Here is a 27,078-nt window from a genome sequence, read left to right on the forward strand (position 1 = left end):
TGCCTTCAGCTCCCAAGGAGTTACTTTTGGTTTGCATCACTGTGTCTGAAATCAATATCTGCTCCCACAAGTTCAGCAAAGGTGATTTTCCATCACTTGACGTGCAAAGAAAAAGGGGTCATGCTAGGAACACTGTTCTCTTGAGGAAAGACAACAGCAGAAAAAAGTAACAGCAGGGAAATGTTCAATCAATCCCGTAGCATTAAGGTGGCACATCAATTTGTGCAGCACTAGTTGTCACTGGGTGGAAGCTGGCATTGGTGCCATTGCTTATCCAAACAGATTTGACTTATTTTGTGAGCAACAAAAACTCTCACATCACCTAGGACCCCCTTCTCCACTATAAGAAAGCTGTATTATTATTTCTATGACAAGAAAAATCTATTTCAAGCTTAAGGCAGGCTGGATAAAAGCAAGTAGCTCAATCAATAACAGGAACCCTTTCCCACTTATATTAAAGGATGATTGAGGAGGAGTTAAAAACAGGTTGGTAGACAATTTCATCAGTATCGCTGAACTGCTGGGACACAAAGCCTGGCTCTTTTACCTTCCTCTGACCAGGAATTAAATGTCTTCTATTTTGTCAAATATGCAGTGCAGGAAACAAGACTGTGGAAATGTCCTCAGATTTACATCAGTGTGATTGTGATCTGTACTATTATCAGGATAGTGTTTTTATATCCCTGGGCTTCTGCAAACCCAACAGGACATCTGTTTGACTAGGTACAGTAAACAGTAACTGTTTTGAGAAGATCTTTACATTTTCTACTTGAAATATTGATGACTGTTTTAAACTGTTGTAATAGCATATTATATTTCATGAAAGTATTGCAAAACTATTCATGCAGAAAACTACCTAAAGTGATATTCAAGGTAAAGACTGCAGAGGCTTTTAAGCATAACAAGAAATCAGAAGAGTTGGTGCCATTGGTATGACTCATTTCAGAGCCTCCTTGCTGAAGTTTTCCTCCAACACACACAGTGTCCTTGACTCTGCCCTGGTGGTGCAACACATCTGGAGCATGAAGCACCCATTGCCTGGAGAACTCTTCCAGTTCAGCCCAACAGAGAGACAAAGGGTGCAATGCTGGAACAAAGGAACACATATTTACTCTGAACACATAATTCTGTGTTTTTGTAGGTTTAACACTAACATCCATTCTTCTACCTACTTTCTAACTTGTGATGCTACATGTACTACTGTATATTTCACATATTGAAATGATGGGTGGTTTTGCAAACCATATGTGCTGTAATCTCTAGACACATCGCAGCATGTTAAAGATGGAGAATCAGATGCAGTCCTCAGATTGAGGTTTTGGTTCCATTGTTTTGTGGGTTTTTAACAGATTCCCTATAAAGTTAATTGAATTCTACTTTCATATGGCTTAGTGCCGACATGTAAGCAAGAATTTTTCATGGAATCCATTGTGATTTGAAGAAAAAGGTGAGATAGGCAGCAAAGAATTGTTCATAATTCAACCAGAATCAGTATTAATCAAGTGAGTAGTTCTAAATTCACTTTGGAAGTGTCAAAGTCACCATCCTCTTTTATGTTGTGTAACATCAGAGTACAGGATACTTAGCAGATACTATTAATTTCTAGTTTTGTGCACTCTGGCATGCATGATTGACTCATGAAGTAATGACTGTTTTAGACTATGATGTAGAAAGAAATGAGTATTATACTGTGAAGCCTTAGCCAATTTTAGAAGTAATCTGTAGCCAAATCTTCCTTGAAATTTTTGTGAGAATCTCAGCTTGATTTTAAAGCATTAGCAATGTTAAGAGCTTCACATATGTTTTAGAGAACTAGCTGAAGTGTACAGAATTCTTTGCATGAATCCCAGCTCATTTATTTTAATATTTGTCTGCATGTAATCATAGAGGATGGTCTTTTTCATATTTTGCTTTTTTTTACAGTGGTTATTAATAAAAAAAGAGATATTTGACAATAAGTCAAATAATTTTAGATACCTTTTAATTATCTCCACAGATTTCAAGATAATATCTCTGTAGATTTAAAAAGACCCATGCAGAAACTCTCCTATGGAAACAGAAGCTCATCTAAAACAATTTCACAAGATTGTTCCCCATCACCATTTTATTGTATTTGTTATGTTTATTACATTTTATTATATTAAACGTGTCAGTGCCATACAGATATAGCTTGACTCTCTGTCCCAGACTGTTGTTAGTGGTCTATTTTTGTTTTATCAGTCCATTTTGATAGTCTTTACTCAATCTAAGTGGTTCTTTTCTTCCTTTCCAAAGAACTGTTTCCAGAAGAACACCTCCAGTGTGGTTAAACAGGTCTCAGAAGAACATATTTAATATTTAATTTGACTAAGGACTATACATATTGAAAGAAAGTCAATTTCAGATGAAGGTACAGAAAGCTTCAAAGATATTATCATAAAATTACAACCTGGGCAGATTACAGAAAACAGATGGTTCTCATCTAAATGAGTGTTTAGATGTGTGGTCACTACCTGTTTGTACCAGACCATAACCACCAATGGTCTGACACAAAAGCCAAACAATTTCGATTAAGACAAACTAAGCCAGAAAAAATGCAAGCACAGCTTTAAAAGCTGCATGTTGAATATTGTTCATTTAATGTTTTATGTCCAACAGTAGTGTTGAAAGTTCAATGACTTGGCTGGGTTGGAGTGTCCCCCCCTCCCTAAACCTTCTCTTATACTTGTCTCTTGATGAAATTATAAACAGCACATCTTCGTTAGGTTAGCAGCCAGTCAAATTATTGAGACTATTTATAGTGTCTTTAAATGATTACCAATGCAGTGGTTTGAATGGGGAAATTACACCATGAGGATGTAACAAATCTGGGGTTCCTGACTTATGGAAGATGACTGAAATGTATGTTTGAATAAGACTGACAGCAAGCATGCAATTCTCTGTAGAAGATTAGGCTTTAGTTTCAAGAGCTTTCATACCCCACATCCCAAAATATCTATGCTGTAAAGCAGAAGGTATTATTGGTATACTGGTGAGACATGACATGCTATCATGTATCACATATACATCAAATGTAGTTTATTAAACATGACCTCTGCTAAGAATTCATGTGCAGTGTTTGTGTAGTTACTAAAAAACCAAACCCAACTAACCAAAACCCCAAACCACCCACATCTTCATGATCATTACCATTCAATTCATTAATTGCCCTGGACATACATAAACACAGTAAAAAAATTAAACAGTGTGTAGCAGACCTACTCAATGTTACACAGCCACCCCTGTAACACCATCAATGGTATATTGATAGGTGTGCTGGGAGTAGGAGCTTAACTTGGATCCTTTAATTAAGATATTAGAGTGCTGTCAGCTGAACTACAGTTGTATACCAACTAGATCACCTATTTCCTGCCAGATGACAACCACATGCAGGTATTCATAGACAGAGATTTGATGCTGCTGTACCAGTCTCCAAAAAATGCTACTAAACAAAGACCTTAAGCAGTTTTTACCAGTAAAGACTCTGTGTTCTGATGCTCCAACCCACCAAAACATACATACTTAAAGACAGCACCCACCTAGTTGTTACTGAGCACTGTGGAAAGGGGTACGAAAATGGTTATCAAATCTGATATGTGAGGCAGTGATGCAGCCAGTGCCATTTCTATCTAGCTGAAGTATTTATAAGGCACCTATCAACTTAGTGCACAAGCAGTGCTTAGGCATTTGTGAGCCAGTCAGATGTTTGTGGACCAGAGATATTTACAGAAGCTACAGGAGCATTTTTGCTGAATGCATACATTTGGTCAAGACACTTCATAGATATTCTGTATATGAGATAATTTTCCTGACCATGCAAGAGCACTTACAGGAAAATGCACATTTATATATCCAGCCAAATGAACAGCTCCCTCCTCCACACCACACCCCAAGAGATGTGGGAAGCTTTATAACCAGAGAGGAACATCCCTGCCCTCAAACTCCATGACCATTCATGTTTGGAAGTTACAGGGTGTCTGCCAGCTTTAAATGGGCCTAAATTAGCTAAACTTAATTTGATATATTGCTATTGTCCCCTGTCCTGCCCCACAGCTTACCTTCCCCAAACACATCTCCCTCATAGTTATAATATTGTAACAATACAAACTAGAAAGTATAGCCCGATAAGGTGATGGTCTCAGCTTTTAATGTAATTTCATTTTAATATATGACAACCTCAGGGTAAAACTAGTTCATCTTACTTTTTTCCCACCTTTATTAGACAGGGTCTTAAACTAGATGCTAGATCTTTAATTAGTACAACTTGTTTCTCTAGAGATGTAAGTAAAACTACATTTTGAAACCAGGGGAGTTAAATCAGAAAACCGTATATGGACACTTTTATTTTAAGCCAAACACCTTAGGAATTGGTTTTGGCTAAGGTAAAATATGCTACTCTTACAGTACAATCTAGGGGATTTACATCTGCTGAAACAATTCCACAGAAAAACATAAAATACAGCCGATGAAGCAGTAGACGAATCCTTAGTGCAATTATTTTCATGATTCCCAATGTTGTTCAGGTGGTTTCTCACAGTGTAACTCTTGTCCCAGAGTACAAAAGGATATAGAAGCTTTTATTCTGGTGATGGGAAAACAAAGGAAATAAGCCAGCTAAAGACGATTCATAAAGAAAGAAAAGAATTTCAGGAAAAAAACCTAGGCTAAAGATTAAGTTGTGTGGCTGCCCCCAGTACACTTAAACATATGTCTGTCATCTGGGAACTTGGGAACAAGGAAGTTTTAGTTAGAGTATGAAAAGAAATAAAAATCGTAATTGTAAACTGCGCCCATTGTAAAGGAGGCCCACTCATTACACTTGTAATCATTAATTAACTTCATAAGTGCTCCAGCAGCACATTCACAAAATTAGTAGGAAAAAAGATCATTCCCTACAGACTTGTGTCTCATGGCTCAGCTGTGTGCTTCTGAGCCCCACAGATCCGATACTTTGACAGAAACAGCTGTGGGTGGGTTTGAGGACTCGCCCTTGCCAACTGGTGCTGGAACTCAGAAATCACACGTCAAAGATCTGGTTTGAAAAACTGGGGAAAAAGGAGAAAGAACAAGGAAAATGCTACCAATACCCTGTACTTCTTGCTTGCACATACAGCACAGTAATTATATTAAATGCTGTAAATTAAGAAAAGCACATATAAATACATAATTTATGGAAAGTTTATGGAAAGCAATATATTTAGTCTAAGTTGAAGATACAATATTTTAGAAGAGCTTGAAGCCCACAGTCAGGAAAGCACTATAGCTTTTAAGTTTAAATATGTGTTTATAATAATCAATATTTAGCAAAGTTGCTGTAACACACAGGAAGTCCCACTGGTGTTAACACAGACTTAGTAAGTTGCTTCTGATCTAAGCATGTGTTTAGCTGACCTGGATGTAGCTTGCAAACAGGCTCAGGGAACATATCTATTAATGGTTTAGCATGAAAGAACACGGAGATAGAATTAAATTTTTGTTCAGTTTAATATTCTTCACCATAAACCTAAATGCAAGTTATGTCCATATTAACCAAAAGCAAAACCCAAAAAGCAACATGAATTTGAATTAGAACATTTCCTCCAGACTTCCCTCCTTAGGGGTAGGTTCTTTGCTGGTGCAAATTTCCATAATTTAAACGAGTTACAACTGCTTACACCAGCTAGACTCAGTCCCATCTATCACCTCTATTATCTAGATAATGTGGAAAATAATCTGTTCAGAGCTTTCATTTTGAAAACAATGTCATGTTATAATTCTCAGCAGAGTCAAAAGGCTCCCCAAAGCCATGCATGAAGAATAAACTGTAACCTTTTAAGATTTCCAAGCCGTATGATAAATAATACTGAACTAATAATAACTCAGAGAGAAAGAGAAGCACTGTTTATCTTATTTTTCTGCTTTAGGGGAAAGAATCTAGGTAGCAGATTTTGTCATGATTTTATTGCTCATTTTCAGTTCTGCAGGTTTCTTTCTTTGTGCTCATAGATTGTAATGACTTTTGCAAGAGAAATAAATTGTATTTCCATGGGAGCCAGGGCGTTAGGCAAATTGCAAAAGATGATGATGAAATTTGGACTAAGCTCACAAAACGCTCTAGGTCTCGATGATTTAAAAACATTCCTTTAGCAATAAAAATCAAGTCCTTAAGTGCAATCCTAGCAGCCTGCATGAAAACAAAAACACACACAGGATTACTCTGGTTTGATTTATAGTTCTTTTGCCTATTGGAAAACTTAGTGCAAGAAGCTTGCCAAGGTCAGTGCTTCTGCTTTCAGATTTCTTTATGAAAAAGGAGAAAGCAAGCTGCATTTTCAATTTTTTTACAGACTCTGGCACAGCGCCAGCCACTAGGCATTCAAGAGGTGTTCTGTAATCCATTCAACTGTAACATAAAGTTTTGTAAAAGGTATGCTAGCATACTCTGCACTGGTTGTGCTAATCAGTAATGTTCCATTAAATTGGCCACTGTCATATTAAAGAAAGATCTACACAGTTTGTGCCCTCTTGTAACAATAATATTTGACAATAATTATAGCGATACCAAGGTGTAGGTGGTCCAGTTGGCAAGAACAGCATAATATTTCTCTTTAATAGTGACTTGATCAAACATGTATGGGTGCTTTGTTGAGGCTTGAAGAGGATTATAATAGCTGAAATAAGCTGAGATAATTTGCTGACAAAGTTTTTTCTTCTTCAGGAGAACACATCCTTCTGTGTGAGTGTGTGTGTGTACACGTACATACCCACACACAACCACCTCCCAGAGAAAATAACCCTTACGCAGCTGTGTGCTGAGAATGCTGCTGGGGTGGAGCACTGTGCCAGAGGGAAAAGGGAAAGCGTGCCAGGCTTTGTCTGTTTGGGAAGAGGCTTTAACAAAAAAGGGCATGGCGCTGATGTTGCTGCCCTCAGCTGAAGAAATGATGGCTGTGACATGGCAGATATTGTTCAAGGACACATTTTGTTTAATAGAACAGGGCCACCTCTCCCACCTCTGGACAGTCACGTTTGCCATGCGCCACAATTTGTAATGCATTGCTTACACCAGCACAATAAATAATACAAACCAGAACACTGAAATGATCACCATTTAAGAAGACAACAAACCACTATTTCCTCACTGCCCACAGAAAACAGGAGCTATCCACCAGGAGCGAGAGTTCCCAAGCTGGGGTGTCCTCCCAAGCACCCAGATTGACCCCTCTCATGCTCAGCTCACAGGCACAGGGCCACATCTGTAACTGGGCCAGACAGCTCTGCAGAGTAGCCACACTACGAGCTTGAGGACAATTCTTACTAACAGCTTAGCTCAGAGTTCCTAATGGTGCTCTTGACAGACCACTGTGTGACAAGACCCTTCTGCATCCTTAGCCTGCCTTGGCACAGATGATGTGGCCAGTGAAAAATGGCAAAATGAAAGACTGCTGCTGAAATAAGCAGCATTGAGGAAATGCCAAGTGATGGGAGCTGGAGTTGTGACTTAGTTGTCATACGAAGGGGTGTGTGTGTGCAAAATGAAAGAAACCTCAGCTTTGGAAATAGATCTTCAAGATGACACAGGAGCACAGAACGGTTGGGGTTGGCAGGAACCTCAGAAGATCATCTAGGCCAGTCCCCTTGCTCAAGCAGGCCATCTAGAATTGCCAGTACACTGTTGTCAGGTTTTGAATATCTCCACAGCTTCACAAATTTTCTGTTCAACTTATTCCAGTGTTTTTCCACCTTCACAATAAATAAACGTTCTTTTATGTTCAGGTGGAGTATCATGTATCAATTTGTCCCCATTGCCTCTGTCCTGGATCATGCAATCCAAGCCATATGAATGCTCTGTAGATCCACACTGTGAGTTCTGGTTTCGCAGAAGTGTGCACAGACACAGCAATCAGCCTAATGAAGAAACCTGTGCAGTTACAATGTGTCTGAGGGGAAATGTGTTTTCTCCTTCATTGCTCTCTATTCCTTTCCAGTATGTCCCCTGTCCAGTTTATCAGGAAAGTCTAGCATGGACATCTGCAAAGATGACATCTTGGATATATTGAAGTGCATGGAAGAATTGAACTGGGGGTATGGGATGGGGAATGTGGGTGTGGGATGGGGTAGCTATTCACTGGTGCAGCATGGTAGGGATGCTGCCTGGGGTATCTGTGGATGTCAGCGTTTCTTCAGCTGCACGTGAAAGGTGATTGTAACCAGTACTTCAGACTTTAACTTGCTTAGCCAATTCACAATCTAGAATTGAATTTATACCAGGATGATTTAAATAATTTGGTAGTTTCTTTTTGCATTGGAAGAAAAAAATTTAGCATTCTGGCCATTTCCAGATGTTCTATCCTCTTCTTAAAACAGTACCATAACTAAAACTGACTGCCCTATTTCAACGAAGCCCTGTATTCAATTGCTGGTAGTGTGTACCCACTGCCTCCAGCCTTTTGCTATGCAAAACAGTTGTTAGCAATCAGAAAAGAAGCCATAGCCTGGACTAGTATTTCCCATTGCACTTATTGGCACTCGCAGCACCTTATGAGGTAATTAAGAGATAGCACACAAGTTCCCTGCCACTTCCCCTCCTTTTCCTCAGTGTGTCACATGTGTACCCTTTGTGGTATTCAGAGGCCTGAGTGCACACAAATTCACAGATGTTCACGTAACATGAAAGCTGCACCACACACACAGAGTAATACATTGTGACATTAATTCAACACAGATACAGAGAAAGACAACTGCTGTGTGCTCCAGCGTGCCCACCAGCTCCCGGGCGATTGCTGGAGCTCCGCAGTCCAGCTACTGATCTCCCCGTATGCGAGACCTCACAAGATCACAGCCTGAGGTAATATGGCCACAGGCATGTTTTCTGTGATTGTTCTGTTTCTTACCTCCACCTTCATTTCATGTTGTGAATACTTTCCTTTGGGACAGCGACACAAACCGACAGACCCCAGGAATCACCTGTTGTAGTTTCTGCTCTGACTTTTCCCAGGGAGGACAAGACATCCCTTACGGGGTATAGTTCATTGCTCTGCCCTCCTATCCCCACAGACCTGGAAGACTTCCTTGGATAACTTCCAACAACCCTCCCATATGTCAGAAGGGGTTTTTCTCTCTTCGTCCTAAAATATGTTAAAATGAGGTGATAATAGCAAACAAACTAATAAAGGAAGGAGAAACTAAAGATAGACAGCAGTTGCTACTGAAGGATACTGCAGGCTGGTCACTGGTTAAAACAAACAGACCAAGTTTTAGTTAGCCATCAGAGATTTAAAAAAGCAAATTACAATACTAATATTACATAGTCAGTAAAATGACTTCTGGAAATTTCTAGATAAATTGGAGATAAAAATAATTACCCCTTCCTTGATTTGTTAATTGTTAATAACTAGGAGGTGTGAACAGGACTGTTATTAAAGCCATCTGAAAACACGTAGCTGAATTTTAATAAGAGTATTTTACAATTGTGTGCTAATTCTAACAAATGGTTTGGTGACCTGTTTTGAAACAACCATAGAAAAAGAAATACTTTGGTTCTCTCAAGTTTAGTGTTTTGATAAAGTTTGTCAGCTCAGTAACTCCAACCCATGTTTCTGCTCTGTATATCATCTAGAGAAGACCATTAAAAAAATAAATGAACAATCATTTCCGTAGTTATAACTATAAAAATGCATGAGAGATGTTTTAGTCACATTAAATAATTTGCCCTTTTCAAGATAAAACACATCAACAAAACAGTCCAATACTTGTAATTTGGAAGAAATTTTTGGAGAGGAACCTGATTAAGAACAAAAAGCAGTTCTAAATTATTTCTTCACTAAAGGTCATACCTACTTTAGTAGACTAATTTTAAACATATCTGAGACGCTATTCAAAGTAATGAGATCAGAGTTAAAGGATTTATCACCTATCATGAAAATCTCGTTTTTTTCTATTCTTAATGGGTGCATGAAAATAAAAAAAAGTCTGGATTTTTGTCATCCAAAGAGGAACTAACAGTGAACATAAAAGAATAACCAGTTTTCACAGAGCAGAAGGTAGTCTGATTTGGCCTATCTGCTCAAGACATGAGACATCAGCTAAAGGATGCTCTAGCCTCCAGTCTTCACAACACTGGATATCTTCTTTGCATAGGTGGTTGAGTTTCATGTGAGGGCTTAACAGTCAGCAGCCAAGGCACCCAGCAGGTGCAAAGCCTCAGCACAAGCAGGGGAGCACCCTTCATGTGCCAGCAGAACCCGCCTTTTGCTGGACAGTGAGAGCAGCTCAGCAAGTGTAAGGCAAAGCTGCTTGGGAAGTTTACACTGGTTATCTCAAAAACAGCCAGCTGGCCACCATCACTGGAAGCTGAAGCCAACACGTGATTTAAATCAGACCACAGGCAGAGATTTATCTGTGCTCCATCTGTAATATGGGGATGACACAGAACTGTACAGCTTTGTGTTTGAGAGGTACCTTGAGAGTGGGTGGAAGGCCAAAAGGGAGTGCCAAAGATTCTGTTATTATGAAAAGCCATTCAAAGATAAGCAAATGTTGATGCTAGCAAAAGCATCAACTTCCAAAGCCTTTTTAAATTCTTCTGTGAAGTAAATTAATTTACATATGAAATACACCAAATGTATTTTCTTTGGTAACGGCAAATTATCTTACTACCAAGTAAGTACAGATTGCAGAACCCTAATTGGAATTTAACAACTTGTGAAAAATTATGGATGTTATATTTTATACATGTAAATGTTTGATTTTGTTTAAAAAACAGTTCCCTACCAAAGAAAAAAATCAATACATTTTATGTAAAAGAAGCTAAACATAAATGGCCCTATTGTACCCTCAATTTGTTGTGTAACTTCCATCGGCAGAAATGGATGCTGTGTACATATCCAACTGAGAGACATATTGTGTTAGCAAGAATCTCACAATTACAGACAATTACCTTGGTTTTTTTTGCACCTGGTGCTTACAAGCATTCTTTGTTAGTTGGATTTCTTGAGGAAGGAAAGATTTTCTGTATGTAAATCTCTAATCTCTCCTGAAGTAAAAAACAACAAACAAAAAACCAACAATAACAACAATAAAACCCAAACTAGCAGAAGAACTATGAGAAACCATGAAACTCTTAAAACACCACCATGACAAAAAACGGTGGTGTTTCAAATTTCAAAAAAGTAAACAAGTTCTAGGTATACACACCTTCTCTGCTCAGAAAGAAAAAAAAAAGGAATACCAAAATAAATATCAGTGTTCTGAGTCTTTGGGTTTATACAAACATATACTGCAGGGACCTTGGTTCAAGAAATCTTCCTCCACTCACTTTTCTGCACATGTGCCCCCTGCAGCAGTTTATAACAAGTCAACTTTGAGTGCTCAGGTAACAAAGGAATTACCCTGGTTCTTCAGGGCATGAAAGAGAAAGATCTGTCAAGAGCCAGTGACCCTTATTCCCTACATACTGTTATACTGGAAATGGCAGCAGTCTCAACATCCGGGTTGAATAATAATTTCTGTTGTCAAAGAAACTCATGGTATTTTTTGAAAGGCTGCAACACTTCCTCCACGTAAAGCGAAATGCTAAAAGTTGACAGTGACAAAATATTTATGATTAGAGACATGCTCTTTGCTCACCCTATATATTCCTCGTCCAGTTTGTATAAGTTATAGACTTCTGAACTTTTCCACTTGCTTTAAAGCATCTGCAGTATTCTAGCAATTTTGGGTATTCAGCCAAACACCTAACAAACATTGTAATGTTATGCTCACGCCTCTGCCAAAATAGCAGCAGTGCCACATGCTAAACTGGGAACACACGGACACTGATGCAACAGGGAGAGATAGAGTGAAAAATATAAAATGTCCTCCCACTCTCAAAGCTTCTGCTAACCTCAGTCCACTTTGACACTGCTCTTCCTGTGGGCTGTACTCCTGCTATGACGTAGTTCTCTCTCTCTATTTCTCTCTCTCTCTCTCTGTCTCCCCTCACGAAATGAGAAGTTTCTTTTGGATTTCTCAGTGAGCATCCCACATTAGACACCCAAGCCCAGAAACTAGTGGGCCTCTTCACAATCAGTTTCTTCTACCACTAACCAGTTTGAGTTTAATTGAACTAATTGCAAGTCAACAGAAATCTTTCTTTTTAGAAGAATATAAAACTACATACACAAAATTATATTTAAAATAACCTTTCTAAAGTAAGTTTAGGTACTTGAAATGTACAAAGTGGTAGATCAGTCTGGCACTTGACCTCAACTCAGCCCTCTTGCATGTACAGGTTATGATGCAGTCTTTAATTATATGGTTACATAATTATATTTCCACAGAAACCCAGATTTCTTCAGTGGAGTGGGATATAGAATGAAAGCATATGGCTTTAAAAATGTATTTATGGTAATTTAAAGAGATTAAAAAACAACCAGTACTGAAAAGATCATTTATCTCAGCAGTAGCAGATGGGGCTCCTGCTGAGATCAGGACTTCATTGTGCTCTGCTCTGTACATGCACATTAGATCAGACAGCAGTTGTTCCAAAGACTTTGCAGTCTAAGTAGGGCAGTCAGGCAAAACTACAGGAAAAGGAATTATTTCCTTCATGTTACTAACGAGGAACTGGACATACTGAAACACAAATAAGTTAAAGCAAGGTCAAGAAACTAAATTTATTTTTGCTAAGGTGAAACCCATTTTAACCTGTTACCACTGGCCTCCTGATCTTAAACTAGTTAGAGCTGCTGGTCTATAAGAGGACGTGTTATTACCCTGAGCTAGGCCAGTCTTAGTAGTTTCCCATTGTCACAGATGTATACAAGTATCTGAAGGAAGGGTGCCAAGAGGATGGAGCCAATCTCTTCTTGGTGTTGCCAAGAGATAGGACAAGAGGTAATGGGCAGGAATTTCCACCTGAATTTGAGGAAGAGCTTCTTTACTGTGCATGTGACCGCACACTGGAACAGATCACCCAGCGATGGTGTGGAGACTCCCTCACTGGACATTCAATAACTGTCTGGACACAATCCTCTGCAATGTTTTTCTAGGATGACCCTGCCTGAGAAGGGAGGTTGAACCAGATGACCCTGTTGTGATCTTTTCCAACCTGACCCATTCTGTGATAGGTTGCTGAACTTGTGTATCAGTGTTACAACTGTAATAGTTTTGTTTTTCTCTCCGTAGCCAAGTCAAGCCAAGTTGCTCATTAACATTGTCCTAGTAGATATTTTTGTTATATAAAATTAAAAATTTCCTCTTAGGAGACAAAAATTCAGAAATGGCTTCACAAACCAGAATAAGTTTAGCAGTCTTCAAATTAGTAACTTGCCTGCTAAGCATGTTACACAAGTATGACATGTTTTAATTGAATTAACACATTCTTTGTGCAGGAGAAGCAAAGCACTGCTAACAAACAGTTATCTATCCCTGCAGGTCAGGGATAATTTGCTTCCGTTAGAATCAATCATGCCTAATAAAAGCCATGAAGTGGTCTAGATCTAGTACATCAGATTCAAGAATTTAAAGATGTGAAAGAAATTTGATGAGAAATGACTACTGAAGTTTTGCTTATCCAGGAAAAGATTTGTCAAAGAACAGGCATTTCTACTAAAACCCTTCAGTTAACAACTTCTAGACAGTCTGCCAAAAGATTTCTTAGTTATCCTTTGTCTGCTTTCTCTCTCCTGAATAGGCTGAGGAACAGTTAGCTAAAGGGAGTTTTCTGGAAAGGTGTGTGCAGGTTAGAGAAGATTCTGAACAGAAAATCAATTACTAATGTAACGTTACTGTAAAAGAGTTAGTCATTATGCTTGGTTGCTTAGGTGGTTGGTCATCTGACCTGCAAAATCCAGTGTATTTCTCCTGCTTTGGGAAAGCTGAAGCAAGTGTATTTTTATTAAAAGTGTGTGTGTATATGTTCCAGGTAGAATAATAAGATAAAACACATTATTCAATGTAATTAGTATAGTAAAAAAAATAAATTGTAGTACATACCTTGCATTTCCCTTACAGATATGAATTTCAAAAAAAAATTTTCATCTATAAACCAGTATAATCAACTACATTGTTTTCCAGTGATATAGGCAACATAGAGAATACAGTTACACTCATTTGTTCAAGCAGAAAAATCAGTCTCTTACATTCTGCATGCTTTTAACCATCTGTGTGACATACCTGAAGAAATCTTACCATTGTAATATTTTTAAATTTTTAAACAATACTACATATTTCAAAAGAGAAAATCTGATTCAGTTCATAAGGAAAGCCTTTAGTCAAAATGGACTTATTCAGACATTTTCTAATCATCTCTATCAGACCTTGACTCAGAAAGAGCATTCCTAATGTGAATATCTTAATGAAATTGTTAGAAGATCTAGGGTCAGTCCTTTGAATCTACAAGGGAATCTTGAAGCTCACCTCTGCTTCTTTCTCATAGCTCTTTGTTATAATTGATAGAAGTGGCAATTTTCTTTTACACTTACCCTGCACAACTCTGAAAATGAGACTAGTTAGTTTAAATAGAGTAGGAAAGGGTTTGGGGAATGGAGAAATTCATGATGTTGGCAAGATCCCAGCATTTATAGGATGGACATATAAAATTGTTACTTCTGGTGTAAAGTGTTTCAATCAAAAGCAGATTTGAAGAGATATGAAAGCGACAAAACAATGTCTGATGTCTTGTGGTTGATACACAAAGTAAGATTGATATAGAAGAACCAGAAAAGGCAGAGACATTTATGATGCCCAGTATTTCAAAGGACTTCCAACACTGAGTCAGCTTCAAGTAGCATTAAAACAAACACCCCCCCCCCCCCCCCCCCCCCAAATTAAGTCCCTTATCTGTCTTTCTGTATGTTTAAAAAAAAAAAGAGCCTGGAACTCTTGTAACAACAGGCCTTCTGTTGCTACAACAAAAGTTGTAAGTTTTGTTTCTCTGTAGAATTTCTGGACTGGAAATGTCTATAAAATATCAGAAAAGACTGTTCAATTGCTAAAAGTTGCAGAGCATTACAGTGTAGTATTTTTATGCACAATGAAATTATGTTCTACAAGATATTCCTGAACAAGAGTATTTGAGTCTGTCCCTCAAAACTAAGCTAATCTTGAGTCCTCAATGTAAGCTTGAACAATTTAGCAAGAAAAACACAAACAAAGGGAAAACAGTCTCCAAAAGTTAATCACAGACATTTAAGCTCCCATCATATAAACAGAAAAGACAAGACATTCTACTTGGAGATCAGCACAGTCACTCTCTTCAAGTAATTTGGAACTAAATTCAGTTACATGTAGAGTATTTACTTATCACAGTGAAACCAATATCATCATGGTAGTAGTTTGTTTTTACTCTGAAACTTCTGCTGATTAAAAAAATTGAAAGACTGTATTTGTTTTCTCAGAAGCTTCTGTCTTTCAGATTAAAAAAACAAAATAAAATCTGCTTATTGTTCGTATGTGTTTGGTTTGCAACTGTGTGGCTCCTTAGCAGGTAATTAGATGTAAAACAATAAAGACTGCTCATCTGGCTGAAGTCAGGAAAATATTACCCTGAAAAAAAAAAAGAATTATGAGCTCCTTGAATAGCAATACAGGACATGAGCAGAGAAATTTAGTTTTGCCAAATGAAGCAGAGACACGATATCATCATAATGTATAGTTAAATCTTTAGTGTAAAGAAATAAACTGGTATCTAATACAGAATCTATTAGACTGAATACGGTTTTAAAAAAAAATGTTCTCTTTTATCCTCAGTATAACTTCTGCACTAGATAACCCCCAGTACAGAGATTCTCCTTTACAGTATATTTACTCCATATCTGTACTGTAAAGCCACGCTGCTTTGATCAGACCCTCTACTAGCCAAATGTTTCAGATGATTTTAAAAGGAACACATCTGCTCACAGGAGACCAAGTCACATCTTGTGCTCTCACAAGGACAGTGGTGTTGTCAGAGCCTGATAAGCAAGTGGCAACCCACAAGTGCTGCCAGAAACTCTCCTTTGGGGTGGTCACACCAACTCTCTGAACCTGAGAAGATCAACGGATTTGTTTTTTGTTTGTTTTGAGGACAGAGGGAATTTGTGGGCTGACACAGTAAACTGGAGAGAAGATGATGGGTGTTCATTTCTGATACCTCAATCCACATTAACTATGCCAACAGCATAAAGCTAGATGGAGTGAGTCTTACTTTTAGGGTATCTTCTTTGGTTGGTTTTACATCCTGATCCATTTGTACTATGAGATTTTATTCAGTCAGTATTGTTTTGATAGTTATTCTAGTTTATATAATTGCTGCCCTTGGCTGCTCGTTTCTGCTCCTGTGTCACCCCTCTCTCATGCCAGCACAATAATTTCTGCAGCTGATTTTCTCAGTTCACTTTACTGTGCAATCTGGCTTGAAGTTAGCAAGAGAAAGTGTGGGGTTTTTGATGAACCAGTTTCCTGAACTTGTTCACTCTGCATATGTGAAGAAGGAAAATGCTGCTGAATACCTAAATTCTTTCTGACTGCAAATAGGAAGAAAAGCCTTTCTAGTACTAACCCACATGAAATATTCCATATTCAAAGTAATAGCCAGCTTGCAGTCACTGACTCCTGAAGCACTATTGCCTTCAAAGGGCACCCAAAACTTTCCCTCGAGCAGGCCCATCTAAAGGGGTAATGGTTATCACACCAGCTACAAGCTGATCAAAAACAGTCCCCACACTGTGGAGAAGACCAGAGCCTCAGCAGAGTTAGTGGTGCCATGTCACACAGAACATAATGGGATAACTCATTTTGTACCAGTTCTGAATCTGAGTCCTTATAAGGGAAGGGAAAGATTTATCCCAGATTGGCTCCAACTTTTTCTGTCTACATGAGATTTCTCAAGTCTGAGAAGAGCCTGCTAAGAAGTGAAACATGACAAAATGCCTAATTCCAATTGCTAACCCACTAGGAGAGCACCAGCTAAAGCAATCTGCTGCAGTTAGCTATGTAGTCATCATCATATTTGGAAGAGAGCGGTGCAGGGGGACTTCAACAGTGGAATAAGCCCTTTCTGCTCTTTGCCTGTGTTTCATCCCCTCCCTCAACTCTAAAGATCTAATTTCGCCTCCTAATATAGCTTAAAAACATTACTGTAACAGGGCAGTGTTTTCCTTCAACTAACATTCACTTTAAAAACAATTCTCTGTATGTAAAGTCTAGCTAGATTTATTTTTCTATTGAAAATTAAAGTTTACTCTTGGCAGATGATGAGGGAGAAATGGGTTAGTGGAAAACAAAGACGTGCTCTTCCCTTGACTTCTTTTGTCTGGTCATCTTTCCCCCATTTGCCAGAAATTACAAAGCAATTGAGTTCAAAGGCACCCACATTGTGAGTCAGAGACTGGATTTCTAGTGTGTTTAGGTTGGATGTATTTGCATACTGGTTGCAGCATGTGCTGTGGTCCCACACCAGAGACAGACATGCCTGCACTTCCCTAGCAACCTTCCAGCACCTGATGAAACAGAAATTCCTTGCTGGGTGGGACTCCCTTAAACCATGAGTATTTGGAAGAAAACACTTTCACAACAGATTCCTCATAAGTATTATTTGTTGTTAAAACACAAGGCTTGGGGCCAGACTCTGGGCTGTCCGAATCATGAGCCATCTCAGACCGCGATGCAGCACAGTTGGTGCAAGTGGGTAATGAGCCACAGTGCTCCTGCCTGTCATTCCTGCCCTATCCATGCTGGGAGAGACTGACACTGCACAGCTTCAGCACTACTGCTGCCATGGCCTGGGGTAGTGGTGTGGCAACATAGTGTGCCAGCATGCAATTAAGCCAGACTGACAGTGAGCCTCACCCTACTCCACACCCCTGGACGTATTTCTGTCATTGTGGCTTGAGCCAAACCTTGCACTTCCCTAACCCCACAGTGAACCTGCTCAGAGCACTACAGGGGCAAAAAACTCACCCTACCAAATGAACAAAAAAACTTGACCAGATTTCTGCCAGATTTTGTCCCTCCACTCCTTCAACCCAGTGCTGGTGCTGCACTACAATGTACTAATGATTAGCTCAGTCCCATTTTGATAGCAGTCATCACTGAATCATCTTGGTTAAAGTGTCAAACTGCATCCTGACAAGACATGGACAGGCTTCATAGCCTGCTGTAGCCTTAACAAGCGGATGGACAAACACAGCCTTGATCAACACTGAGTGGTGCTTTGACCAAGGCTTCCAACAGAAAAAGCTGTCCTGACAAGATTTGAACATACAGAAGATGTTAAAGCTGGTGGATGAGCTCTGTACACCCTTTCTAAGAAAGAGGGAAAACCAAGATCTTTTAATAACTAAGAGAGTTAGAAACAGGAGAGATGCTCATACAAGATAACATGCTATATCAGGGCCATTTTGAAAAGCTTTCAAATTTTGAATTTTTATAATTATATTTGTACCCCCACAGATACTTGAGAGAAACAAGAAAAAACACAGATGTAAAGAAAGCAGTAGTCAGAAGTGTGACCCCAGGGAAGGACACTGAGGGAGAGCTCTGCAGCATGAAAGTGGCTGAGAAAGTGAACATGGAAGCTGAGAGCACAGGAGTAGCCATTTGGGACACATGACGCTGTCTTTAGTTTTGGTCAATAAACAGAGCCACACGAGAGAGACACACACGGTGTGCACACAGACCGCTTCCCTTCTCCATTTAACAGACATACTTAGGTCAGGAGCTCTCTCTGGGCTAATTGCTTGAGCCTGGAATGGTACTGCTGGTGTCTGGGAAACTGTTCCTACTTATTCCCCAGGCTGCAACCAGCACAGGCTCCATAAGCAGAATCCGACCTTTAAGGAAGGGGATGTTACACTGCAACAGAGGACAACCAAAGTAGCTGCTTCCTTTCCTTACTATCCAAGGAAAATTAAGGCTCTTGTTTCAGTTTTTCTTATGCAAGCTGCTTGTGCTATCCAGCTGCCACTATTTCAAATGGAAAATGTGATTGGTAGGGCTGGTTAGTAACGGTTTGTTCTGACTGGTATCATGTTATCAGTGCTAATGCCTGCAGATGATGTGGACATAAATACAACTTATGCCAAAACACTGTATTAATCTTTGAATTTTTGCATGGTAGCAGTACTAAAAATGAAAGCTTCTATTTCTCTCCATAAAAGAAAGAAGGAAAAAGAAAATTGGTGTGTGGCAAAATCCCCCATCTGTAAGGTCTTTCTTTTCTACCTCGACAATTTTTGTGTGTGTGAACTACAGGAGCTTTTTGTATTCTTGAAAACTGGCCACTGCTAACTGATGAGCTCACTGCTGTTTGCATCCTAAAGAGACATTAGGGCAGAAATTTAGCAACAGCAAATCAGTGTTGCTTCACCGAAGAAAAGTGAGTGGTGGTGATTTATGCCACCTAAGAGTCTAGATTCATCCTGTTTAAAGACACTTCTTATTCCAGTAAGGAACCTCACTCAGCTTGCAGGGAAGGAATGAAGCAGCACTTAAACAGGTCACAGGGTGAGTGAAGAACCACAGACATTTCCAAACATACAGGGGAAAAAAACCCCAACCACTGGACTCGAAAGATATGTTGTAAAGAAGTCACTGGTTACACCAATACATTAGTCCTATGAATTTTTCAGGAGGAGAGTCACACAGGCCAGGACAGCATTTGATTGCTTCGTGGTGGGAGTGTGAAAATGCACGTCCAGGTGCAGCAGCAAAAGCATAGCTCCTCAGACAGCAAAATGCCTTTTGGAGCTCACTGGTACTGGTAGAGTGAGCAGTTCAGGGTGGAGTGACTGCAGATTTCTACATCTACTGAAGAGAAGCAGTGCATTTTCCCCTGTGACAGAAAAGGATTATGTGGAAGTAGACCCTACTCTCATCAGCTGTCTGCTGCCCCTTCCCTTTGGAATTCATACCTTGTTATCAACTCCATCTCCCCCCTTCCCAAAATGCATATGCTGCAGTTTGTACAGACACCATGTGGCACATGACATAACATCTTGTGGAAACAATATACTCACTTCTGTTGTTAACTATATTAACTGATATTAACTATGTGTGCTCACTGCACTCTAAGAATCCTTTCCTGGATCAATGATGCCATTACTACAAACATCAGTAGAACTGTAACAATCTCTATCATTCTTGCCTGCATTAAATTTCATCTTGTATTTGTTGGTGCAACTTTTTCCAGAAGGCCACAGTTAGTTCCCATTATTTTATTCAGTGCAGTTATACTGGTATTTTTGTTTCAGGACAGAAAAAACTTGTTTGTCTTTATTTCCCTCCCTCTTGCTTATAGATGCAGTCATTGGTTTAAACGTGCTACAGCTCGCAGTTGACAGCTGTGTAGGTTTCTTTTCCAGTAGTCTAGAAATTACAGTTTGCCTTTCACAACTCCTACTACATGCCACTCCTACTGCTCAGTTGTTAGGCAGCAAAGCACATTAAAAAAATGAAAGAAACAGAAAGTCTTAACTCAGTTAAAAAAGAAAAAAAGCCACTGAAAAGCCACATCACTGGTTCAGAAAAGGTCATATTCATACCTGGTCAACCGAGCGTTTAGTATTTCAAGGACTTTGTGAACCTACACCACAAGGTAACGTTCCCCTGCCATGTTGTTGTGGGGAAATGCAGTGACACACTGTCAGGCAGTCACAGCAAATGCAACTCTTTGTAAAGTTAGCTTGCCACCGAGTAGCATTCTATTTACCTGGACTATAAAAATCTGTTTTGGTTAGTTTGTTTAGTTAGTAGGGCTGGTTGAAATATTCTGTAGCAGAAAAGAGTTAACTATGTGGTACTGCTCTTTAACTGAAATGTAAAGTTTTTTTCCTCAGGGACAGTAAACATTTAATGAAAATGGGGAGTGGCAATGAAAAAAAATAAAATCAAAGAATTTTTCATTTTCCTGCACATCCTAGAAAGGTTTTGCCTTGATTCATTTTATTTGACAGTCACTTAGTCTTTGAAATACACAGCTTATTTCAAATTAGAACAAAACCACAACAATTAAAAAAAGGAGAGAGTTCTCAGAGTAACAGTTTTGCCTCCTGACTGATAATTTGCTTTTAAGACCTCTGCATTTTTTGACTTCACGAATGATCTGCTGAATGGCCTTGTACAAGTTACTTATCTTCTTTATGCCTCAGAGCAGATACAGCTGAGAGAGATACACACGAGCTATAACCATGTGTCATTATGCCTGTGCAATGCAGTGTGTCAGCCTGAGCATCATCTTGTTTTACCTACACGGGGTGCATCCATGCACATTTTGCTTACCTAGACAAGTCACCCATTTGTGATTTCTAATAAAAAGGGTAAGGAACATATATTGTAACCGGTCAAAGTTTAGAGGAATAACCCCTCACTCTCTGCACCAAACAACAATCGCCGTCTTTCCCTCCATGTCCTGTGATTCAGATTCTTGGAAGCAGAGCTGCAGACCTGCTGATAAGGCAATGGGTAGTTGTTTTCAAATATCTGAGGTACTGCTTTCAGCTGCATAAGATCTGCTGTTCCATGACAGCAAGAAAATTCAATACCTGTTTTGATGCAATAGCAGACAGATGTGATTGAAATGGCAAATACGCTCTAAAAAGAACGGCCACATCCTAGGAGGGCAGGGGGCACAAGTATGTGGGCAGCTGCCCTGGGGATGTGGGTCTAAGTGGCAAGACCTTGTACATAACACTTTCAGATGCTTTATTTCCAGCTGTCTCTGAGATTGTGAAGTTGCTACAGCTCTAGTTGTAGCAGCCAAAAGGTACCTTCTAGTTATGATGCATCCCTTCTGAGGAAGCTGGAGGTTTAGGTGAGCTTTCCTGCTTGAGCGAAGACCTTTCCTGCTAACTACAGATCTATATACATGTTATCCATCGTGCCACCCTGGAAGCACTTAATCTATTAACTGCAGAATGCTAGAGGATATTACTGTACACAAATGCAAAGTCAGAAAGATTATATTAAGCGCACGTTAGGATACCTGACATTAACTGCAGCATGTTTACACAGTGTATCTTCCCACAGCTTGTCTGTTGCAAATGCCTTTGCTGAAGTGGCAGGTTTCCTTTCCACAGTTACCTGATAGAGATGTGAGCAGGAAAAGACTCTCGAAGCTGCAACTCTGTGCAAGCCATATGTTACTTGCAGATGCAGAAGACTTACCTATTAAAATTCAGAGCAGCTGTGTTCAATGATAAAATGATAACTAGTATCAGCTCTTTCTCCAGGGGGCTGAGCCACCATCATCTGTATAAGGGAAAAACAGTGAACTGAATGGAAAGTCATAGACAGCCAGAGGAAGGACACAGAATCCCAGGAACTGATTTTGTTTGCAACATTTATTCAATCTGCTCACTAGGTGAGGAATCCTTAAAGGACCTGCACACTCCACAAAATCTGGCTGATTCTAGTACACCCTCAGCACTTCACTCTGTGTACGTGGAAATCTCCCTTTTGAAGTTGCCATTCCTATTAGAAGCGCTTTTATAATCTTATCCCTTCCAGTTTCAGATTCTGTTTGTCACCCACTATTTAACCAGCAGCTGATCCTCTGTAGTTGTAAGAGCAGCCAACAAAGGTCTTTCTGCTTTTCTTCTGCTACTCTTTATTACAACTGGAGCTGAAAACTGAGATGACATATCAAAAAGTTCTGGTCTGGATTTCAAATCTCACAGTATTCAGGCGGTTGTAGATTGCCTGGTTTTGGATTCAGACCTTTTAAAGTCAGTCACCAATAGCTCATTCGACCTCTGGATATCAAGTTCCCTCACAATATCTTTGGCTACACAATGCTTAGCCATTTTCCTCCAAATCAGCTCTTACATGCTGCCCCTCACCCTGGTGACGGGTCTCTGGTAGCATCTGGCAAGGACTTCCAGTACTTGCCCTTGTTTTTCTCTCACAGTTGCAGTCACCCTTTCCACCACGGCAACAAGAGGGTGCTACATGGGCCAGCTGACCGCTCTACGCTGGGCTGCATACGCTCCACTTCTGATCCATCTTCTCTTGAGTGGTATGGTTTTCATTAAGGAATCAAATCCATTAGTGGAAGGAGGCTAAGTACATAATGTATCTTCAATGTTTCTTTTTGTGAACACTTATTTTCCTCCTCTCTTGTAATTCTTCAATTTACTTTAATTGAGCTCTGAAACAAAAAACACTCAGGCTTACTTGGCAAGTGTGACTGGTGTTCTTAAGATGAATCCTCTCACCAGTAAAGCTACAAGCATCCACCCTAGTGGGTACATGTGTCAGTCTTCTGCCACTGAGGGACGCAGCCTGGCATGGGCTGTCAGGGTTGGATGAGTAAGCAACAAACTTTTTTTTCATGTCACTGTGCACAGATGTACTCTTCTCTCTGAGAATTCTGGTGATTTTTTTATTTCTGCTCCTCTTGGGCAGCAGGTACAAAGTGTGGTGGCAAGAAGGCAGAATGAGTCCTCATACTTTCTCCCTGCTTTGGGCACAGCAGTCTACACAATCCCAACACGTAGAGCATCTCCATCTAGTTTTCTCCAAGATCTCCTCTCTCCTGCTGTGGGAGGTCTCTGCTGCTTGCATCTCACTGTGAGCTCCAGATCCAAAGACGCCCTCGATCAATGCCTGGAGAACATTAAGTCACGATCAACATGATTTTGATCAATGCTTAATCAACTGCAAATCTAAAGTCTCAGAAATGATTTTCCCCACATGCTGTGTTTTTGCAGTTCCTAACATAAATGTGAAAGGCTTCAAGAAACACAGCTAGGGATGAATGGCTGCAGTATTCACAAGTCTGTTGTTTTTTATAATTCTCATGTCAGGACAGGAGACTCACAATCCTTTCTTCATTTTAATATATGTTGTTGCCACCATATTTCTAAATGACAATCTCGGCCTTTCCCTATTGATATTACCACTCTGATCAAAATGTGAAGGTGACACGCCATCCTCTGCATCTCTCTGTATAATGATATTTTCATTCTTCAGTTTTAGATGAAAGCTGGTGTGGTCAGGAACCGTGCTTCACTTGTCAGTCAGTGCCGACCAGTAACTGAGTAGTAATTTGTGACTGGGAGTAATGACAGTTTTTCTCAGGAATGCAGGCATCAACTCACTCATTGGAATTGCATCATGACAGTGGCCAGCAGAGATGTATCAGAGCAAATCACAGCCATTAGAAGTAGGCATATGGCAGAAACCCTACCAGAGCACCCAACACTATTGCAACCACAAACTCTTAACGATTCTTATATTTGAAGATAGTTCAAGCATTCTATGCCAGTTTTGTGCTTAGAGTTTACTAATATGTTGTAGCTATAATTATGAAGGTCAACAACCTTCCCTTCATATAAGTATATACCTTTAAGCTATTCTCCTCTCTTACTATCCTTACTTTCCTCAAGATCTATTTGTCAGTTATACTTGCTTTTATTTACCTTAGTTTTCATTCCTGTAACTGCTCTCTGCATTTGTTCAGTCCCCCCCAGATACTTCCAACTGACGTATTGTTTCACTTAACTCCCTCTCCTCTCTCATAAATCAGACATTTTTGGAAACTTGTCTTTCTTGTATGGTCGTGTGCCAATACACAACCTGACAATGAAAATCCATGGCTTTTTGGTTTTCACAGCAAGCTTTATCACTTGACTCTGCCCTTACCAAACAAATAAAAAATGCAAGAAAACTTTCATTTGTGCCTTCTGAGCCAAGGTTCAGCACTATCTGTTCAGAGAAGCCATAAAAAAAAAAGAGCAAGACAGAAGTAACCATAATGTGCATTTAAAACCAGGGGAACAATGAAAAGCCCAGCAGAGTGAATAGTTAGGACTAGTCAGTACAGAGCCTGACCAACTTTTCTATTCAACATGCATTTCATGTATTCTCAAAAAAAAAAGTATAAATTTCTAACGGTCTGAGAAAACTCCACTAGCTGTTAAATACTGTGTTCACAAGGTCTTTTGCCTTGTAGCCTTCTAAAACCCGAGAAGTATTAGATTTTTGCATACTACTGAATCACTTCAGAGACACAAGCACAATGCATTTTGCTTCTGAGCAGAGTTGTAACAAGTAGAACAAACTGAACAGAATTTAAATCTAACGTGCAAGAGTAGGGCATTTTTATTACACTAAATGTATGAGAACTGTTGGTTGATGTGTGTGGGGATTGGTTTTGTTTGTTTGTTTATGAGTTTTTCTGGTTTTGTTGTTTTTAAAGCAGATTCCATGTAGGAGAATTCCTGTTTTCTTTTGGGACACAGCTAATTCAAAAGTTAAACTTAAAGACCACAGCATGGCAGTGAATAGGAGACACCAACCTTGTTCACAGACCACAGCTACACAGAAGGAAGAAGAGAAGATAGAGAAAAAAAATAGAAATAATCAGTGAGTTTCCCTTTTATCTTTCTCATAGACAACCATGGCAGACAATACTGGAGATGGATACATTTTAAAAATTATAAGTGTAAGGTGCAATGAAGCAGCAATCTCATAGCTGCAGAACATAATCACACAAAATAAGGAAATTACAAACACAACATAAATTGCTATGCAACCAGTGAAGATGGAAAAGATTAAAACTGTAAATGCTACAAAGAGTGAAAGAACATGGATTACTAAAGCATTAAAGTACAGAAAACCTGTAGTTTTTCACATCAGTTAAAACAGAAGTTGAATTTCTCCAGCTGTCATTCTGGGGTTTTTTTTGTGTAAATTGATTAGCAGTAACAATGGCTCCTTTAAAAAAACAACAACCCAATCCCCCTCAAAAGATAAAAACAACCCAAAAAACCCATACCAAAGCAAATCTCAACAACCAAAAAAATCTCAAAAAAACTGTTTTAGCATGATCCTGTAAAACAGAGTCAAGTTTTATAATTAGAAATACAGACCTTACGTTTGATTACAGCTTCTTTTCTCTTTTATAAAGTGCATAGAAGACACTTAAAGTCATAGGGGAAGAGAGGAAAAGAAAAAATCAATTGTTTTGTTGATCAGATTGCTCTGAACATAGTCAAAAGATCTTGTAGTTCAAACAGAGAAGAGTTTGGATGCTAATGTTTTATTTGCTCCCGGAGATAGTCTGGATTGCTCAGGAGAAGAAATTTATTACTGGCAGAGCCAGGATGCAGCTGATTTTCCATTATCTGCTATTACTGGGCAGTGGAAGAGCCATGAGCAAATAAAAGCATCCAGGTCTGCCTGATCTCAGGCGAGTTAACCCCAACCTGAGCATGCAGAACCGCAAGTTCCTGAAAAAGATCAACAGCCCCGTGGCCTCCCCCAGCCCTGCACCTCCACCTCCTTGCTTTTGTGACAAGGGCAGTAACAAAGCAACGCTTCATTATCACCTAGGGTGAGGAGTGGAAGCTGAGGTTCGGCTACAGAGCAGGAAGGGAGACCCGTATTATGAAACTGGGAAGCCACACACAGTGTGTACAGGATGCAGCATGACTGACTTTGTTTTTCTTTTAAGATGGAACCAAATTACTTCGTAAAGAACATTTGCATCAGCCAACAGTAATAAACTCACAGGCTTTGATGCATCACTGACACTGCCCTTACTCCCTTAAACAGCAAGGCACACTGCAGACCCTCAGACGAAAGCAGAATGGATTTGGAGAAAGGCACAGCAGCCAATAACAGGTTTCAATGTAGTAGTCAGACTCCCAAATCTCAGCCAAATCATGTACACCTGGTTTTTCGGACCTCGCTGAGCCAGAAGATTCCCTTCTTCTAGACGTCTAGTAAAATAAAACCCCTGAGGACTTGACTAAAAGGATTTTATGCCACCAAACTTCGGCACAGAAAGGAAAAAAGGAAGAAGAAAAATAAAGGGGGAAGGAAACCCCTGACAAAGAGGTGATCCTTGGCAAACTGCGTTAAGAGGCTCACTAGGTCCCAGACCTGGCCAGCCATCCCGTGAAGAGGGCAGAGAAGTTTCCAACCTGTAAGAACACAAATTGCTAAAGACACTACCTTTACGAGTCTAGAAAGGAGAATCTTAGCTATAAGGAAGTAAACAGACACTAATATAATTGAAATCTGAAGGCATACAACATTAATATTAGTCTTGTATGTAACACTCAAGTCTCTGTAAATTACAGTTTGCACAAGTGAAATCCACCTCATATCACAGCA

At 39.5% G+C, this 27,078-nt stretch overlaps 1 long non-coding RNA gene across 2 annotated transcripts in view; it reads right to left on the minus strand.

Annotated features, from left to right (window-relative positions):
- LOC113950169 overlaps positions 1 to 27,078 on the minus strand; it is a 118,174-nt gene that overhangs the window by 44,065 nt on the left and 47,031 nt on the right. The window lies entirely within an intron of this gene.

The sequence above is a fragment of the Corapipo altera genome, unplaced genomic scaffold (genome assembly GCF_003945725.1).
Source record: "Corapipo altera isolate COAL_440 unplaced genomic scaffold, ASM394572v1 53, whole genome shotgun sequence".
NCBI classification, from domain to species: Eukaryota; Metazoa; Chordata; class Aves; order Passeriformes; family Pipridae; genus Corapipo; species Corapipo altera.